This window comes from Vidua chalybeata, chromosome 6 (genome assembly GCF_026979565.1).
Source record: "Vidua chalybeata isolate OUT-0048 chromosome 6, bVidCha1 merged haplotype, whole genome shotgun sequence".
NCBI classification, from domain to species: Eukaryota; Metazoa; Chordata; class Aves; order Passeriformes; family Viduidae; genus Vidua; species Vidua chalybeata.
This window is the reverse complement of record NC_071535.1, coordinates 40,496,993-40,513,394: the sequence shown is the minus strand read 5'-3', so window position 1 is coordinate 40,513,394 and position 16,402 is coordinate 40,496,993. Positions and strand designations below refer to the sequence as shown.

At 43.6% G+C, this 16,402-nt stretch overlaps 1 protein-coding gene across 4 annotated transcripts in view; it reads left to right on the top strand.

The window, feature by feature from the left end:
- Positions 1–264: 264 nt before the first annotated feature.
- TSPAN18 (tetraspanin 18) overlaps positions 265–16,402 on the top strand; it is a 123,227-nt gene continuing 107,089 nt past the window's right edge. For 2 of the 4 annotated variants that reach the window (XM_053945391.1, XM_053945393.1), the window contains exon 1: positions 293–352. The gene's annotated coding sequence lies outside the window, so the exon portion shown is untranslated. Of the gene's footprint in view, positions 353–755; positions 895–16,402 lie in introns of those variants that run through there. The other 2 variants (XM_053945392.1, XM_053945394.1) reach the window with 2 other exon arrangements.

Sequence of the window (16,402 nt, the reverse complement as noted above, 5' to 3'; positions counted from 1 at the left end):
GCCCTTAGCGGCTCCTGCCGAGGGCACCCGGGTAGTTTTCTGGCGAAGGAGAAGGCAGACGAGAGGCACGGGCAGCGAGGCGAGAGCGGCGGAGCGCGGGCAGAGGCGCGCCCAGCCGGAGGGGCCGGGGGGCCGGGGCCGGGCCGAGCCGGGCCGGGCCGGGCGGGGGCGGAGGAGGGGGCACGGCCGGGAGGTGGAGCCGGCTGCTCTGGCGGCTCCGGCGCTCCGCGGCTGCCGGGCACGGGGCGCGCACGGCAGTGGGAACCTAGCGCCGCCGGGAGCCGCCGCCGCTCGGTCCGCCCGGTCCGTGCCCGGGAGCCGCCGCCGCGGGAGCTGCCGCAGGAGCCGCCAGGTAACGGGCGGGGCTCCCCCCTCGCTGCCCGGCTGGGCGCGCAGCCCTTCCGCGGCCGGAGGTGCCGCTCCGGCTCGGCACCCAGCGCCCTGCCGCTGCCCCGGGACGCTCGGGGGTGCCGGCAAGGACATCGCGGGGGGCTGCTCGCCCACCGCGCCGCTGCGCTGTTCCCTCAGGGAGGGGAGGGTGTGCGGGAGGGCCGTGACTCCCCGGGCTGCTGGGCGTGCAAGTTTGTGGGGCTGAGAAGCCAGCCCGCCCGCCAGCACGGGAGCTGGGGGAGGGCGCCCCGGCTGCCTCAGCCAGCTGAACTGGCCCCGCTGGTAGCACCTCTCCGGAGTCGGGCCTCGGGAGCGTTTTCGGGAGCCTCAGAGCCTGTCCTCGGTATTTCTGTATTCCGTTACCTCCGGCCGACACCCCTCCCGCCGGGATCCCTCTTACCGTAAAGACGAGCGGAGGAGCCGGGAGGCTGTGCCCGGAGCGCTCTGCACTGCGTCTGTCGCGTGTTGGGGTGTGCCACCACCCCTGAAATTCGGATGAGGAAGGTCGGACAGTTACCCGTGTTTTTTACTTCAGCCCGGGCTGGGAGGAATTTTCTATTTCACACTTTGCTCATCTTCCATCCCGGTACCCTGGGTCAATGCCCGCTCTTTAGTAGAGATTTGTAGCTGCAGCAACATGTTAGCGAGGTACCACATGGGGATTTTGTAAACTGAACTGGGCACTTCAAGATTCATCGTAACTTTTGTATTTAAAGGTTATAGTGACTGAGTAAATAGAATTTTCTTGTGTGTTGTACTTGGGTGGTTTTCTGTGAAGTATGTTTGATAATAATAATTTTTTTTTTCTCTAGCATTTCTCTCAGCAATTAGTAAGCTCGGCCTGATTACTGCTTTTATTTCTATAATAAGAGCAAATTTGGACACAGTTAACAGACTCTAGGCACATAATTCACTGAATCGCCAGTGGCTACCAAAGCTGGTTGGGCAGAAGTGTGCTGGAGATGGTTGTGTGCCTGACAGGGTATATGTTAATTCTGACCATCGGCTCGCCTTGGACTTTTGCTAGTGGGTAAAAAGTTGGAGTTGTTAAAGAGTTGTCTTAATTCAATAGGATGTATGCAAGTGTTTGATGGATTCTACCAACAAAATGCTTATTTTGATATTCAGTGGTTTTTGTAAGGAGCAGTAGTTGTTCTGTCACAAAAGTATAGAAACGGAGCAAATGGTAAGGATGTCACTTGGAGAAATTGGTACATTCTTTATTTTTTTCATAGTTTGGGGGGAATCTTTCAAATTCGACTGTATAGCATAATGTACAGACGCGCTTCTTTATAATCTGCTTTCACTGAAGTATTTTTATGGTATGTTAAATTGATTCGAATGTCTGATCCTCCTTCCTTCCTTGGAAGGCAGTTAATGTTTCTGTATTTGTTGTGGCCGAGGTACAGCTTTTGTTGGCGCAAGCTGAAATACCATGTGATACAGTTGCCACGAATTCAAGTGTAACGGGTGAGGAGAAAGGAAGAGCCTTAACTTCTCTGAGATGTTGCAGACTGCCAGCAAAATCCACATAAAATTTCCACCCTTTCTGCAAGGCAGACCAGTGCCACAATCGCTCGGCTCCTCGCGTTGTGTGTTTAACCCTGTGAGACGCGCAGGTGAACGAGGAGTTACTCCTTGCGAAAGGGGCGGATGGCAGAGCCCGCGGGGGACGGGGCCGCGGTGGGAGCCGGGGCTCAGCGGCGCCCCGGGCAGCCGCGGCTTGCCCGGGCTGGGGCCGGGGCCAGGGCTGGGGCGGCTCCAGCGGAGGGCTCGGGTGGGTGATGCTGGTGCTTTCCACGAGAGGGCTTTCTCTCTGTGCCGTGTCAGCGCCGGAGCGCCGGCCGCCCCTCCGCTCGCTCCTCGATACGGAGGAGCAGGATGGGCTTGGGGGTGGTTTGCGCTCACGGGGTGTTTCAGATTTCCTTTGTAAATTATGGGGAAATCCCTTTATTGCCCCTGAGGTGTAAGGATAAGGCATCCTGGGAAGAGCACCAGTCTTCAGTTTCCAGGCTCCCTTAAAACTCAGAACGATCCCAACAACTTAATTTCCCCACAGTGGAAACCGAGAAGAGGCTGAGTGTGTGTCTCACAAAAGAGGAGAGGGGATAGAGTGATTGCATCCTCGCCGCAGATGATGGCAACGAAGTACTCTATCCTGGCGTGATCTCAATTTTGGCTGCTTTAACATGTATTATACTTCTCAGGGTGGGGCTGGGCGAAAGGGAAACGGGAATCATTGTGCGAGTACGAAAATGCTATCTGTAAGTCCTTTGCCAAGCTGTCTGTGTGTTATTTCAAATAATTTCACATGCACAGCGTTGCAGGTCTGTTTTAAAAGGCAGAAACTGTGTCTGTAACTGGTAATAATATTGCAGTTCATAAAACATGAGAAACATCTGTTACTGTGACTTCAATTTGTTTCTCTCTCCTTGGAATAACCGAGTTGACAGCTCAGTCAGGTTTAATGTCCTGTGCTAAACCTTTGGTCGTGTGTCCCACGGCTAATTGTGACTCACAGAATCAATAAACTCAGCTCCTGCTTCTCTGCAGCGACTCAGCAGGGGAGTGGGAAGGGCTTCAAATCACAACAGCAGATGATGGGGGAAATATTTGGGTTTTTGCAAAGCTAGGCCTATCTTGTGCCCTTGCCTCTTTCAGTGCAGCAGAACCGGCTGGGGTCTCACTATTAGGGCTGAGTAAGTGAGGGAGATGGTCTGCACTGCTGTAGGGGCAGTATTTTCCCTCATAGCACCTTTTGTCTTGCCTTAATCTATCCCAGGCTGAATATTGTAGGCAGTGGAAGCAGAGCCATCTCATGCTTTGATGTGTGTTTATTGGCTTTAGCATCTCATTGCCTTGCCATTTTTTTTTTTTAAGTTGGGTTGCTCTCTTTCCACCCCACCTCCCCAAACAAAAAGAATTAGAACAGAGGCAAAATGTGAATGAAGTGACTTTGTAGTTTTTGTGAATGGGTTTTCTTGCATTGCCCCTGCCTTCCTTACTGCCTTCTGTAAGATCATTTCATAATTGAAATATTATGACTGTGCTTATGGTAGCCCTTCACTCGTGGCAAGGATCCTAATTTGACGTCAATGAAAAAAATAGAAGTTTCTGGCATAAGGGCAGATGACATTTCATCAGCTAGTGCATGCCCATTTTTTTTTAAACCACAGTGCTAAGACCATATGGACAGATAATGAGTTTAAGCTGATAAACAGCTTACAGATTTGCCCAGCTAAAGGACTTTCCTCCTAGAAAACACATTTTCCTTTAAAATAAATAATGAAGTTCCTGTGTTTTTATTTAATTATCTTGAATCCTGTCTGTTCTCACCAGGCTGCAGGAAAACAGGCACAACTGCTCTGGGGACAGAAGCTACTGGATTTATGGGTCTGTAGGTCCTAGAGGAGAGGAAGGACTTGAAAAGAAAAGTTCAGATGCTACAAAATTGAGGCCTAAGGGGCCTAAGGTATCTAGAAAAAGCAGATGGTGGTTCAGGTTGTATTTAGAGAGTTTCCTGAGGTAGTGCATAGTTCTTAACATCTTGAAGATGAGTCATTGCATGAGGTGGTAGTAGGTCTGAGGTTTGTTGGGAGTTATAATTAAAACAGATGGACATCTATACTCCTTGCTAACCCTGTGAGGCTGCTGAAGCAGTCCTTTTCTGGGAATACTGTTGTGAGATAATCTCTGTTTTTACTTTCTCAAGAATTTTTGACTAATTTCAGTATTATTTGTTTGTTTGTTTAATTTAAATGACATCAATAAAATGGACCCATTTTTCTTGGTTTTTATGCAGGGAAAAAACCCACAAGTGGTACAGTGAGAGTTGAAAAGTAACTTGTTTTGGGAAGGAGTGGTTTTTAGTTGTCACTTTAAAATAATGACTCAAAACCCAGCAGTGTATTTGCATGAGAGGGCAAAGCCTGTGTGTTTCTCCCTCAGGTTGCATAGAAATGAGCTGTTTTAAATGTGAAAGTGCTCATTCTCTTTTAAGCTGTTTCTTCCCTTTTTTTTTTTTTTTTTTTTTTTTTTTTTTCCGGGAAATAATTATTAATTTCAATTGGAAGTGGCAAATGAAGGAAGAAAATAGTTGCACAGAAAAATCAGAAATCAGTACAGACAAGCCCATTCTTTCTCATGCTTCTTATTCCTTCTAAAAGTTTAGTGTTTTGTGTTGTCCCTTCCCTTCATACTATCCACTTCTCAGCACTGGGAAGATGATTGGACTTTAATTGTGTTTCATTTGAGGATATATTCCAGATGGCCAGAGCTTAGCTTTCTGATGGTCACTGCTGCCTCACTGGTAACTGATATGGCAGCCAGGTTGCATTTGGTCCTACCTTAGCTCATGACTGCACAGTTCAGCATTCCTCTTGTGTCCATACCTTCCCCTACACCTATATTTCTTATTTTCTTTTCACTGTTCTTTCAGTCTTGAGCTTCCAAACTGGTGAATGAGTTAATCCATCCCCTGGGAGTTTCAGGGGATTTGGGTGAATTCAGTACCCACCAAACAGTCCATGGGTCTTCTCCCCATCCAATCTCTTGTCTTGGAGCATTTAACAGCTGCTTTGCTGTTTATAATTTCTACATTGATAAAGATCTGTCATGGGCTAATGTAGTGTAAATTTTCTGAGACTGAAAGAAGTGGCTATAGGAAGGCAGTTGATCTTTTTCTGTTAACCACACCATCTGCTAAACCAGTTTGTCAGCATGTTTTTATTTATTTTTGCACAGATAAAATTTAAAGAAACAAGCTATTATAATGATGTTTTGCTCTTACAATAGGATTTGCTTCTGCACCTCTTCTACCTTCTGCTCTTTACCAATGGGCTCCCCTTCATTGATCTTCCTCAGAGCTAGAGGCAGAGGGTCTCACCATCCTGGTGAGTTGTGTATGAGTGGGGTGTTTTGGATTTGAATTGCCTCTGCAGATGTCTTGATACAGGAAGCTTTAGATGACCACGTGCCTAATCTGAATGCTTCTTTTTGGGTGGACTGATATGCAGCAAATATTGCATGACAATTGAGAGTAGTCATGTGTTGTCAATTTATCCACACCAAATTAATTTCAAAGAAAGCCATAACCAATATCTTGTCATTGTCCTCAGAGATGTTGGAAGTGGGGCTCTGTCTGTCGCGGGTTTTTAGTAAGGATCTTTTTTCTGCACAGGAGTCTTCCTGACTGTGTAGTCCTTCCAATAAGGACTCCAATGACTGATAAGTCTCTGGGGGTTGTTGTGTTTTAGGCTTTATTTATTTATTTATTTATTTATTGCTATCAGGATCTTCCCTTTGCTATGTATTTACTAAATAAACCTGGTCTAAAATGGAAGTTTCCTGTTTCTTGAGAAATAAATTAAAAATCACTGTAGAAGAGTCAATTTTTAAACTCAAATGGAGTTCAGATTTTTTTTAGACCAGTCTAACTTCAGGCAGAAAGACAGGATGCTTTTGATGAAATAAGTAGTGCTGAAACTGAATTTCATCTATGTGCTTGATATTGCTTGATTATCAAAATGCTGCATTATTATGTGAATTAGGGTTTAGGTCTGAGTTTGCTTAGTAGCACAGCTTCTGATTGACTGTGTTTAGTTCATTTCTATTCCTACTTTTCTTGCCCTCATTTAGTTGGTGCATGGCTGTGTTAGAGAAGGACTTTGTTGGGTCATTTGTGGTGCCTAGTGTGATCTGAGTTTGCCCTGATTACTCTTCTGGAAGCCATATAACCAGTACCCTCCTTACTCCTGTTGCTGTGGTGTTACTGTCAGGAAAAAACTTTAGAGTGGTTGTTGATTCCAAGGAAGTGGAACTAAACCAAACTACTAATGTGAAAAGTCGTGTATAGTACAGCAGAGTTAATAACAGTTCTTATATTTTCTCAGACTCCTTACTTGAGCTGTAAACAGCTTTAAATACATCTTATGCCATCCCAGATGTCTGGAAAGCCTACAAGACAGAGGACTGGAATGGGGTAGGGGACTGTAGGGTGACTTGTTGACTGTAGGTCAGTGGCACAGCTTGGCAGGTGCTCAGGAGCTTAGAGGCCCTGGCTGCAGCGGGTTATGAATATTGTGCATGATTACTGTACTGACTGTTTCTGCAGCTCTGTGCTGCTCCTAAGGCTCAACACTGAAATTGTAATGCTAGCAGCTTTCTTTTCATGGCCCAATGCCCAGTTTGAAGAAGGGTGATTTCGGTCATGTTGCTAGACATACATATTTATGGCCCTTTTTCATCTGTTGAATTTAATCTGTTGGGGTATTTTTAACATTATTATGGAAACAGTTACTATATTTACTCCTTACAGAAAGCTCAGTGTAAGATAGTCTGTGAGGAGAGAGTTCTAGAGTAATAAATATTGTACTAAATTATGGTGTCTACACTTCTTCAGGAGAAATGGCCCAAATGAATTGACTGGCAGTTTGCCTGTTCCTGAGGCATGGACCTCACAGGGCACTGAACTGGAACACTCTATGATGGGAAAGCAATGTTAGAGTTTGTTCTTGGCTCACTTGATGGCACATTTCATTTTCTTGTGGAGTGAAAATAAACCAGATCTTCTTGTACAGAGGGATCTTGTGCCTCTACTGGACTGCTTTCTCAGGCCTGCTGAGAACCTGTTTCCCATGGACATCTTTCAGATGAAGTCCTCAAAATCTGTTGCCAGTATAAGTGAGACCATGGGATTTCCACTGAATGGAAATTCAGTAGATTTTGGAATGGGAGTCACTATCACTGTTGTTGATGTGTTTATTTTTGTAGTCATTTGAAACCAGAATGTGTTTTAATGTTAGTCATGATGATAAAAATTGATGGAGCTTAATGGTGATAATTATGTGGTGGATACAACGTGGACGTGTATGAGAAATAATGGCAAATAAAGGATTGGCTGTCTCAGAATGTCATTGAGAGGGGTGAACTTTAGATGTGATATATTTTTGAACTGCTGACTGCCCTTTTTTTCTCTTAATGTAAGAGGGGATTCTAAAGGCTGCTATGGATGAGGTGCTTATTTTGTGTTGATCAACAAAACTTTTCCTTCCAATGGGAATATGGCATCTAACAGGCATCTTCTAGAGCTATACCAAGCTGTTTTTCAGAATAAGATACAGGAAAAACTGAGAGATAATTCTGGGAGTGCTTGAGGCACAATGCTGGAAGCACCAAAAAATCTCTTTGCTTTGGCAGTCTGAGAATTGACAATGTAATACCTTGCTGATGTGACAAATCACTCTGGGTTCATAGGATTGAAAAAAAAAACCTCCAAAACTGATAAGGATTTCAGCTTACAGTGATGCTTTGTTAATAAAGAACTGTTTTTCTTCTTTTAAATGTTAAGGGAAACATCAGTCAGGAACAGCATTCTGATGTGATTAAGAAAGAAAAAACAGAGAAGACACAAAACAAAAGAAAAAAAATCTACTTAATTCAGCCAGTCTCTTGGAAGCCTTATTCTATCTTCTCACTGTGCTGAAGGGAGCAGAAGATTTCAGGCTTTGCATTTTGTGTGTTCATATTTTGATACTGCAGTGGGGAAGGTTTGGCAGGAGAAGAGTCGGAGTTAGTTTAAAAACATTAATTTTCTTTGTTAATGCTGCTGCAGATAGTTCCAAGTTTCAGTTTGTAGTGGATTTCTTACAGTATTTCTGTAATATGATGCTCTTTGGGAAGTGCTTTGAAGCTCTGCACTAGCCTTGGGGAGCAGAGGGCTTTGGGAGGGGGGTTGGACTCTCACTCCCAAGCACTATCACGGATTTTACTGCTCAGAACTGAGGTGGGTGAATGCCAGCATTCCTAAAATCAGCCTGCTGTAGACACTCCTTAGCTGTGGGAAAGTTGTGTTGCTTTTCTGAGCATCTGTTTCACCAGCTGTGAAAATGAAGACAGTACTCTCAGCATGCGGGCATGATGAACGTTCTTGTTAGCTAATCTTGCTAAAGTGCATTGGAGCTGTGAAGTGTTGTGGGTTGTTGTTTGAAAGTGTGAAGTTTTAAAATGGTGTAAGCCATGAGCTTGCATCTTTGTTGGGGAGGAGAAGTATCAACTGGGAGACCTTTGGCAACAGGCAGAAAGCGTTTGTGGGAAAGAGGAGAAATTTGCCTGTAATGGAGGGACATGAGCGAGAATTATGTCTTATTCTAACCCATTACACAAAATCTAAATGGATTTATTTGGAGCTTTTTAAAGCACCTGTCCAGGGCTGGATTTTTCCCTAATACCAGTTGCATTTCCTTTTGCTGTTTTTCCAGCCCCCCTCTCCTCCACACACTTGCTTTTTATGATCAAAGCTCCATTCTTTAAAGATATGCCAATGCCATGTAATAATACTCAGAAGGTCCCCTATGGACAGTAGTTCTGATTAGACACTGAAGAATTCTTTAATTCTCTTCATACTTATTAATGCTAGGAGCATTGTGCTGGTAAAAGGTGTGCCTTTTTTTCCCATTGCTGTTACTACTTTTTCTTTGGCTCCCCTCCTCCCCAGACACTGCACTTATTCTTTAAGCTTTCACATTTTCTTGTGTTGTATAAACTTGGTTCCTTGGTTCTTGCTTTCAGTTCATTCTTTTATCTTCTGCAGCACTCATTGAATGCTTAAAAATAATAAATATTAATAATAGGGCCCTTTGAACCAGCAGGTTCTTTGCAGCTTAAACTCACCTTTCCCTGCTGCTTATCCCCTATTAGAAGTTGCTATAATCTGCAGATTGTAGCTGTAATAAGTTCTGAAGCAGTGGCTGGGCTTGTGACAAGCATAGGATTATAGCTCCAGGTGGGGAAGTGGCAGCAGGAGCAGAGAACCTCAAAGGCACAAATATGTTGTTCCAGTTGAAATATTCTTAGTAATAAAGGAAGAGAAGCCAACAAAATTTAGTGTGGGAATAGAGCTATTTATCTAGGTTTCCATGGAGTGTCAGTGACCTATATAGGGTAATTCTGTACTGCACATAAAAAAATGCTGTGTTTAGAGGTAGAAAAACATTCTTTCTGGAGAACACAGTTTAAGAAGACTGTACCTTTGGCGATTCTTTCAAGACGTTTCATAGGAAGTGTCTTAAATCAGCAAGGCAAACTATGGCATACATCTGTGATATTACTGTGTTTGCTTTGAATTCCTTGTAGAGACAGGTTTACTGCTCCTCAGAGCTACAGAAGAAAAAGATGCTGCCTGCCCCTGTGAGTAAAATTGACCACATCATGTCAGCCCAGGCTCCAAAGCTTTTGCCACACACACCCGCACACGCACATGCTCCTTTGGATATCAGCAACATTTTTACTGTCCCAGACTAAGGAATGAATAAAGTAAACATGAGAGCGTGAGGTTTTCCCACCATACCTCCTTCCCTCTGTTTAATAATGCGAGCTACTGGAGCAGGAGAAAGCGACTGAGAAAGAATCCTGAGTTGGCAGGGCAAATTTTATGAAGCTTTATTTGCTTCTTCTACACTGTGTTGCAGTGGCCCTACCTGGGGGAGACAAGATGTTCCTAAGCAGAACCTCTGTTGGGTGGGTTGCTTCGAGGCTTATGTCTTCAGCAGAAACCACACTGGTTGCTACTTGAGGCTAGGACTGGCTGGGAGTCTTCAAGGAAACAATTTGCCAGCAGAAGATGCTGATTTATTGAAACCATTACTGCTTTGTGGGAAAGGATTGGTCTCCACTCGGTTCTCCTTGGGTGAATTTCTTGCATATATGATAGAATTTCTTAGTTAAAACAGATAGGAGCCAAGTGGTTTGGCTTTTTCACCTATGCTGTCATGAATCCAAAACAGGGTCCTGAAAGCAGGTTTCCTACATGCCAGAAATACCAGTCCTTACCACAGAACTGCTGTTCTAGAGCACACGTGTTTATGTATGAAGGATTTCTAGGTGTATTCCAAATTTTCATCCCTATGTGAAGTAAAAAAATATTTCAAGTCTCAAAAAATATGGTTGCCTCCAAAAACTGAGTTCCTATCCAGGTATCCTTGTGTCTTCTTCAATGGTCTTAACTGTCTTTCCTCACAGGTGTCTCTCCTAGATGTGCTCGTATGGAGTGGAGCAAAGAATCCCTGGAGACCCTGGCAAAGCAATCAGCTTGTCAGTGGCAGGAGGGGAAAGACTGACCCTGAAGCACTGCTGGTGTATTTTGACAGGGTCAAGGCTGTACGAGGATATATAACTCCTAAACCACTTCTGCCTCTGAGGAATATTATTAGAAAATCACCTTAAGCAGCCAAGGAAAATATAGCTGAACACTGCTATATTTGTGCCTGGGCCATTGTTATTGGACAGGGTAGGAAAAATAATGGTTAGGGCAAGAGAGGAGCTGCTTGGAACAGCATGAAACACTCTTGTGCTGGTTTGGTTGCAGTGAGCTCAGCAAAGGAAGGCTAGTACAAGGCTTCAGTAATAGGCCTCTTTCTTCCAATTTCTTCTTTCTTTGTGTTTTATAGAGAGGAGGAGAAACTAGTCCTGTCTTGATCCTTTCTTAATTCTCCTAGGAGAGTAAGGAGATAACAAGAAGAAAGTCAAGAGGGGGTCACAGCTAAGCTGGGTGTGTGCTTAGCAAGGGTGTGGTGTTTGCTCTCTGTGGGTGTGCTCTGCACCACCAAAGACCCTGACTCTGGTTATTCCAGTGCAGCTCAGCTGAACTGTGATGTGCTCTGTGCTGCTTGGCTGCCAAGGGGACCTTTCAGGGGATCCCACTGTTATAAAAGGTGGGATTGCAAAATTGAGATGCACGCTCCAGTTCTGATTATATGGGAACTCCACTCTGTCTTGACTTTGTATTTTGTTCTTGCCATTTTTAGGAAAGGGGAGGAAAAAAGGCTCAGGGTTGAACCTTCATCATTGTATAGACAAAGACAAAACACTCCTCTTAAAGGCAAAAAATTCCAAGCCCTTGCTGTGTATTTGAGGTTTAAATAAAGGAAGTTTCCTGTTTCAGGGAAGCCGAATTCATCCTCAGATGGCTTCCACTAACCTGTTTTAAGAAGGCTTGTGTTCATCTTGCAGTAGACAAGGACTCTGAGCTTCCCCTTTTGGCTTCACCTCTTCTTTTCCTTCAAGTTAAATTAGGAGGCCTAAGGTGTGTTTATAGGACACAGAAACAGCAGTGGAAGGCCTGACTTAGTGGAAATCAAAACCAGAATTACCATACAGCTTTTTTTGGAAGCAGCATAGCATTTGGATCCACAACAGTCAGCTATGGAAATCATATAATGTCAAAGCAGTCCTGGATGTGAGATGAGCTCTACTGTGTCTGTCTGTACAGATGCAGACTCCAGATACAGAGTGTTTGAAAGAACAAATTAAAACACCATAAGCCTTCCTTTTATGGTCTGTTTTTGTTTCTGTTTTGCTTTTTTTTTTTTTTTTGGTTATAAACAGGCAATACTTATCTTAAAATATAAGATGACAATAATATCTTAATATGTTTTCACAAAAAATTGACCTAAGAAAATATTTTTCTTAAATTAATCAATTCTAAGACCTCTAGGACTGAAATGACAGCAGATTTCTAGTCTTGCTTATGGCTGCAGTCATCAAAAGAACCTTTAGAGGAACCTCTAGGAGGCTGATTGCCAAGACTCTGTAGATCCCCAGGAAGACAAAGGTAAGCTGCTACCTTTCTTCAGAGCCTTCAACTGTGTTCTCAATGATAGCTGTAATTTGGGAGTTATATGAGGCCTTTTTAAGGACTGCACCTTTTGCCCTATAAAGTCAGTTTGCATCTTCTAATCACAGAATGACCTGACTGCTTTGCATCCATTTCATGTCTAAATTCTGCCCATTTTTTAAGTATACCTAAATTATTGGGAAAAGCAAGATATTGATGTAAGATTTCACTCTTTTTCTTCTGAATCAGGGATGATGAATTAAAAAAAAAAAAAAAAAGGGTTAGTCTGAAAATAGTTCCAGCAAGCTGAGGTCTTAGATGTATGATTGAGCCACACTCTACATTTGTCCTGTTGAAATAAAGTCAGGCTAGGATACACTAGGATAGTGTTGTAAAGGGTTTGCCATAACACAGAGCAGGGCTGCGTTCTCCAGCTGTTCCCTGAGACTGGCTTGCAAAATCCTTTTCATGGCTGGAGCTGTATTCTTGTGGACTTCAATGTCATTGTCTAGGACTTATCATTGAAAGCTGAAGCAGCCCAAAAGAAGCCATGTAGTGGATCTGTTTCCCTTAACATCCTACAAGATTACATCTGTAGACTGCTTTAACAAGAAGCTGCAATCTTCACCTGTAATCCTTGATTCTTTATGGAGTGCAACAGTCTGGAGTAGGACCAAACACTGATTTTTTAAAATGGAATATGATTAAATGTAAGACTGATTGAATCTGACTGTCTTGTATCTTCATAGGTAACTCTTCATAGACAAGATTTGTTTCTTCCTTTCCCCTTTCTGTTCTACTATCCCTAAGCTTTATTCCTTGTGATGAATTCTGCCTAAGTGAAGCAGGGATTTGTCCAGATACGCTATTGTCTAGCAAGGAGGCGGTGAAACAGATGCAGTTGCTGGAACTGATGATAAGGTAATTTTCTCACCCTTGCAATGACTGCAAATGCATTTGAAAGAGGATTCACAGTACTGGTAGCATTTGCTGTTGTGTGTACACCCTGAGATAGAGATCAGAGATTGGCTGGTGGATAATGAACAGAGCACTGTGCCTGAAGGAACAGATTGGGCAGGCATCTGAACTATCCTGGACTGGCCCACCAGAATGAGTCAGTTGCTCAGAAATTTTCTGGCAGATGCAGCCTCTCTGTTTCATGTCACAGCAATTATCTACCACTTGTTTATTGAGTGTCTGTGTGGTCCACATTATCTGAACCTCTCACAGTTGCAAATGGATTGTATCTTTGTATCACCTTTTTGAGGCAGAGAATTCCCATTTTACTGATGTAAGTGAAATCTAAATAACTTGCTGAGGGTATCATGGGAAACTTATAACACACTAGAAAATAACCGAATAACGCCTATCGAAATTTTGCTCCTAGGAAAGATAGCTCAGGTTTAAAAAATGGGGAGAGAGTATTTCCTGTGTCATAAGAAGATTTTCCCCAGCTAGATTTATCCCTAAAAAATAACTTGCTTTGCTGTGCTCTTGGAGTCAAATGTCCCAAGGACATGTCCCATGTCCCCTCGATGATATGTTTCTAAGGCCTTTTCTTTTTGCTGTGTTAATTGTGCATTTACTAAGTTTGGATAGGACAACTTTTTCTCTGTAAATTATTTGTGAGGTGGTTGGACTTTTTTGCAGGGGGAGGTTAGGAGCAAGGCTTGGTTGGTTGGTTGTTTCTCATAGAAAATAAAGATCTCCTAAAGTTTTGGAAGGAAGGGGGTTGGGGGTGGGGAAATTTTTACCTCAGCCAAAATAGTCAATATTTAATGGTTTGGGATATGCATTAGAGTGTGGGAGACTACAGGTGGTGGCCCTGAGATCTGAACCTTCTTTTCCTCATAGTACTGCAGTGCATTCACTGCTACTCTTTCTTTCTTTGGAATGTCAACTTCTTGCCTATTAAATTTCCTTAGAAGTGTGCAGAGGTTCATAACAAGCATTTTCCTTTGAACAGATTGGTTTTTCAGACTGTTTTCCCCCAAAAATAGTGTTTGGGAAGAGCATATTATCAGGCCTAATAGCCCTTAACAAGTTAGTGGCTCCTTGAGTCCTATGCTTTAGTGGTATCTGAGGAATGATGTGGTCCTGAAGCATCTGCCTGTTTTCACTGCAACAAACCTAATCAGTGTCTCTTTCCCTGCCCTGAGGCACTCCTGGGTGCTTCCTTGAGAAAGCAATTTGCTTTGGAGTTATTAAAACAGCACATGCTGTAAAAAAAAAAAAAAAATAACATCCCAGGCACAGGTGGGGAGCTGCTGAGTATTAATGCCAGTTGTGCAGTTCAAAATCACAGCTTTGTTCTCAAGATTGTAATAGTGTTAAAAAATTCAGCCTTGATCTTGATGAGAGCTCGAGTCCCTGAGCTTGAGTGGAATCAGGGTCAAGGTTTTTAATTTGTTCATTCTTCAGAAATGCTGAGCACCTTCTGTGGCAGCTGAAATTAGTGGGAGCTCTGTGTGCTCAGCATTTTGGAAGGAAAACAGCGTGTGCATGTGTTGTGAGCTGTGATGTAGGGAAGCCAGGATCTCTAGGGGTTTGCAGTATCTAATAAGATGCCCCCTATAGTTGTTTCTTAATTAAGCCCCAGACACCTTACATGGCTTCTCTTGAACTTCAGGACTCTGCTTTTCTTGAGCATATATGAGACTTCTAGCCTGGCAACTCCTTGGAGCTTTCTATTAAGGTATTAAGGGGAAGAAAACCAGTTGGTTGCCTCAAGCTGAGGAGGAAATGCTAGACTTGAAGGATTATCTCAGTGCAATGAATTTTAAAGACTTTTTGCTATACATATGTTGAAAGCTATCAAAATGCTAATGGTTCTGCTGTCTTTTTTAACCCTTTCAATATATGGAAAGGGTTATATTGAATACATGGAGCTGATGGAGGGGAAGTGAGAATGATGCTATTCAACTGTAAAAGGATGATTTGGTAAGAAATTAAGTTTTAAGTAGCTCTTCATCTGTTAGCCACTTCTCCCAGTTATAAGGAGGACTGATGCATCCATCATTTGGGTAGACCAAATTCTGTATGAACAGCTGAGCCCATCTGCAGGTGTGGTGTGGGCCAGGTACTCCCTGCAACCAGCATCCTACAGGAAAGGCTGAAGAGCTCACATTGGTGCCCCTCCTACTCCCCACCCACTTTGTAGGACATGCCCACAGTGCCAAGGATGCCTCTCTGTGGAGGAGGTCTGTCCCTCACGCAGCAACTCATCCAGTCATGCACATTCCTGAGGGCCCTGGGATGGGATAGACCTTCCTCCCTGCACAGATGGGACACAAGTGTCCTACAGTAGCACAGGATACCTGTGTTTCACCAAGGAGACTCTGATTCTCCTGGGTGCCTTGCCTCACCATCCTAAGCCAGGGAGGATGGGCTCCAGGTGGACACACATTTGGGAATGCTTTCTCCATGGCTGCTGTGAGCTGGGCAGCAAGGCTTGTCTAAGACACTGAGCAGGTACTGTGTTTGCAGTGGCTCTGCAGTGCTGTGGCTGCTCTGCTGCTGCTGCCCTAAGTGGCTGGGCTGGTTAAGTCTGTTAATGGAACTGCTGTTCCATTTATTTAAGTTTTTGGCTGAAGTTTTTGACCCGTTAGGAATATCTCATTCAACTCTACAGAGATTCTGGTAATGTTCTGCTTTGGAACCAGGTAAATACTTGGCTAGCCAATGATATAAATGACTGAAATTGTGCATTATTAGACTCATGAGACTCAGTCATTCCTTTAGCTGTCTCGGAAATATTTTAGAGCAATGGATCTGTCTGCGCTTATCTTTTTAATCAGGACTAGCCAGGCAATTTTAGCCCTCAGGAGAGCCCAAATCACTGAGCTGCAGGGCTATCTAGGCCATTAAGCTTATGGCTTTCAGGTTTCTGTGAACCTGTAATGTTGTTTATTTATTATTTTTAAGGCATATTTACTGTTAAATAAGAGCTGCCAGCTTATTTCAAATCTTCAAAGCATCAGTCTTTTCCATTTTGCAGCTGAAGTGTTTGTTTGCCAACATGTATCACCTGGGGGCAGGAACAAGGGCAGGCAGTATGGAAAGGATTGCTGCAGGGATTTGTTTGGGCTTGGGACTAAGGAGACACTGGATGGAGCAAGGTAAAGAGACTGGATGGCAGTGAGACATTATGGAATAGGCTTTTTCTTTCTCATTTGACATGAGTTTGTTGAGGTGTTGAGTTGTTTGTTGAGGTATCCTAAGGTAGATTGGATAGGACATTCGGGAAGCCAGCTCTAGGGAAAGCTGTTTTAACATGGATTGTTCTAAATAATATGGAGATATGGCTGGTGCATAGAGCACTAAGCATCATGTTGACCATGGTTTCCTGTCTGTCTTTCAGCAAATGTATTACTTTAGTCAGTGTGTGTGTGAGAAGAAATA